This window comes from Arachis ipaensis, chromosome B02 (genome assembly GCF_000816755.2).
Source record: "Arachis ipaensis cultivar K30076 chromosome B02, Araip1.1, whole genome shotgun sequence".
Classification (NCBI taxonomy): domain Eukaryota; kingdom Viridiplantae; phylum Streptophyta; class Magnoliopsida; order Fabales; family Fabaceae; genus Arachis; species Arachis ipaensis.
The window spans coordinates 33,859,849-33,863,941 of NC_029786.2; positions in this window are offsets into that span (position 1 = coordinate 33,859,849).

Below are 4,093 nucleotides of genomic sequence, written 5' to 3' on the forward strand. Positions count from 1 at the left end.
TTCTATTGTTATTTTATGTTTTCTGTAGGTTGATGATCATGTGAAGTCACAAAAACAATTGAAAAAGAGAAAACAAACTGAAAAACAAAATGAAAAATAGCACACCCTGGAGGAGAAAGCTACTGGCGTTTAAACGCCAGTAAGGGCAGCAGAATGGGCGTTAAACGTCCAGTCTGGCACCATTCTGGGCATTTAACGCCAGAAAAGGGCACAGAGCTGGCGTTTAACGCCAGAAAAGGGCAAGAAGCTGGCGTTAAACGCCAGAAATGGGCAGCAACCTAGCGTTTAACGCCAGGATTGGCAGAAAAGGGCATTTTGCACGCCACTTGGTGCAGGGATGAAAAATCCTTGACACCTCAGGATCTGTGGACCCCACAGGATCCCCACCTACCCCACCTCTCTCTCTCTCTTCTTCACCCATTCACCAATCACCTCAATACCTCTTCCCCAAAAACCCCTCACCTATCAAATCCTACCCTCTTCTCCATAAACCCTTCACCAATCCACATCCATCCATCATAAAACCCCACCTACCTCACCATTCAAATTCAAACCACTTTCCCTCCCAAACCCACCCTATATGGCCGAACCATAACCCTCCCTCCACTCCTATATAAACCCATCTTCACTCCCTCTTTTTCACACATCTTCAACACTACTTCTCCCCCCTTGGACGAATCACTCCCACTTCTCCATCTCCTCCATTTACTTCTTCTTCTACTCCCTTCTTTCTTCTTTTGCTCGAGGACGAGCAACCCTTCTAAGTTTGGTGTGGTAAAAGTGTTGCTTTTTGTTTTTCCATAACAATTTATGGCACCAAAGGCCGGAGAAACCTCTAGAAAGAGAAAACGGAAGGCAAAAGCTTCCACCTCCGAGTCATGGGAGATGGAAAGATTCATCTCAAGGGTGCATCAAGACCACTTCTATGAAGTCGTGGCCAAGAAGAAGGTGATCCCCGAGGTCCCTTTCAAACTCAAAAAGGGTGAATATCCGGAGATCCGATATGAGATTCGAAGAAGAGGTTGGGAAGTTCTCACCAACCCCATTTAACAAGTCGGAATCTTAATGGTTCAAGAGTTCTATGCCAATGCATGGATCACCAAGAACCATGATCAAAGTGTGAACCCAGACCCAAAGAATTGGCTTACAATGGTTCGGGGGAAATGCTTAGATTTTAATCCGGAGAATGTAAGGTTGGCATTCAACTTGCCCATGATGCAAGGAGATGCACACCCCTACACTAGAAGGGTCAACTTTGATCAAAGGTTGGACCAAATCCTCATAGACATTTGTGAAGAGGGCGCTCAATGGAAGAGAGATTCAAGAGGAAAGCCGGTTCAACTAAGAAGGCATGACCTCAAGCCCATGGCTAGGGGATGGTTGGAGTTCATCCAACGCTCAATCATTCCCACTAACAACCGGTCTGAAGTTACTATAGACCGGGCGATCATGATCCATAGCATCATGATTGAAGAGGAAGTAGAAGTTCATGAGGTTATATCCCAAGAACTCTACAAGGTGGCGGACAAGTCCTCCACTTTGGCAAGGTTAGCCTTCCCTCATCTCATTTGTCACCTTTGCAATTCGGCTGGAATTGACATAGAGGAAGACACCCTCATTGATGAGGACAAGCTGATAAACCCATATTTCATGAGTTATTTTATGCTTAGTTTGAGTGATTTATTCAATCCTTCACCCACTTATTCATATTAATTGCATGGTTTTACTTTCCCTTCCTTATTATGTAATGTATGTGAAAAACATGTTTCCTAAGCTTTAATATTAATTATTTTAATTACCTTTATTTCCATTCGATGCCGTGATTAGTGTGTTGAGTAGTTTCAGATTTTCTAAGGCAGAATGACTTAAAGGATGGAAAAAGAAACATACAAAAATGGAAGGAAAGCACAAAACAGAGCTTCTGAAGAAACTGGCATCCACGCGATCGCATGGATGAAGCGATCGTGTGCCAAGCGCGAATCAGCAGCGACGTGGCCGCATGACTGACGCGGTCACATGACTGACGCGACCGCGTGGCAAGGAAATGCTCCAAATGACGCGACCGCGTGACCCACGCGGACGCGTGACAGAGGCCACGCACCAGAAATTGCAGAAAACACTCATAGCGAATTCTGAAGCCCTTTTTGGCACAAATCCAAGTCCAGAAGGCATAGACCAGAGGTTTTGAAGTGGGGGAATGCATCCATTCAGAGAGAGCTTGCCAATTTTCACTTTCCATGATTTAGATTTAGTTTGAGAGAGGTTCTCTCCTCTCTCTCTTAGGATTAGGATTTAGGATTTAGGACTTCTCTTAGTTTGTAAGAGTAACTCTCGATCCAGGTTTAATATTTACTTTAATGCTTTTATTCGTACCTATAAATGTTGCCAACTTGACTTATGAACCCTTTCCATGTTAAGATTTGAATTAATGATTATTTGAGGTATTTCAGTTATTGATTGCTTTCTCCTTAATCTGTGTTACCATTGCTTTCCATCTAAGGACATTTTTATTCCAACAATTTTACTTTTCCCTTTTTGGTCTTGGTTAAGAAATCAGTAACTCAACATTATTAAACTCAGCATAATTGATAATCGTTATCTTACTAATTGAACTGAACTTCAATAATCCCAACTTTTTCTTAGGAAATAAATAGGATTCGAAGGTCAAACTAATTAGTCCCTTGACTTTCCTTTACTTTAGTAAAGGTTAACTAAGTGGAATTTAGATTCAACTTTCATTATTGTTGAGAGAGATAACTAAGTTGGACTTCTAATTTCTCTTACCTTGCCAAAAGTTGCTTTACAGTATTTATTTATTTTAATTGCTATTTACTTTACTTGTCATTCAAATCACCTGCTTCTCACCTTCTAAACCCCGATTACAACCTTTATAGCCAATAATAAGAACATACTTCCTTGCAGTTCCTTGAGAAGACGACCCGAAGTTTGAATACTCGGTTAACAATTTTAGAAGGGGTTTGTTACTTGTGACACCCAAAACGTTTGTATGAAAGGACTTTTGAAGGTTTAGAAACTATACTTGCAACGAGGATTTATCCGCAAATTTCTAGACCACGCAAAAGTTCTCTCATCACAAGCCCATCACTAAGAAAAGGATGGAGCAAACAAGAGATCCCACTCATGAAATTTCTGAGATGCCTCAAGAGATGCATTTTCTTCCACAAAACTATTGGGAGCAAATCAACACCTCCCTAGGAGAAGTGAGTTCCAATATGGGACAACTAAGGGTGGAGCACCAAGAGCATTCTATCCTCCTCCATGAAATTAGGGAAGACCAAAGAGTTATGAGAGAGGAGCAACAAAGGCAAGGAAGAGACATTGAGGAGCTCAAGCACTCCATAAGATCTTCAAGAGGAAGAACAAGCCGCCATCACTAAGGTGGATCCATTCTTTAATTTCCTTGTTCTTTACTTTCTGTTTTTCGAATTTTTATGCTTTATGTTTATCTATGTTTGTATCTTTATTACATGATCATTAGTGTCTTAGTGTCTATGCCTTAAAGTTATGAATGTCATATGAATCCATCACCTTTCTTAAATAAAGAGTGTTTTAATTGAAAAGGAAAAGAAGTGCATGAATTTCAAATTTTAAAACAGTTTAATTATTCTGATGTGGTGGCAATAATTCTTGTCTTCTGAATGAATGCTTGAACAGTGCATATTTTTGAATTTGTTGTTTATGAATGTTAAAACTGTTGGCTCTTGAAAGAATGATGGAAAAGGAGAAATGTTATTTGATGATTTGAAAATCATAAAATTGATTCTTGAAGCAAGAAAAAAGCAGTGAAAAGCTCACAAAAAAAAAGAGAGTAAGAAAAAGAAAAAGCAAGCAGAAAAAGCCAATAGCCCTTTAAACCAAAAGGCAAGGGTAAAATAAAAAGGATCCAAGGCTTTGAGCATCAGTGCATAGGAGGGTCCACAAGAATAAAATCCTGGCCTAAGTGGCTAAACCAAGCTGTCCCTAACCATGTGCTTGTGGCGTGAAGGTGTCAAGTGAAAACTTGAGACTGAGCGGTTAAAGTCGTGGTCCAAAGAAAAAAAAAAGAAAGAAAGAAAGAAAGAAAGAAAGAGTG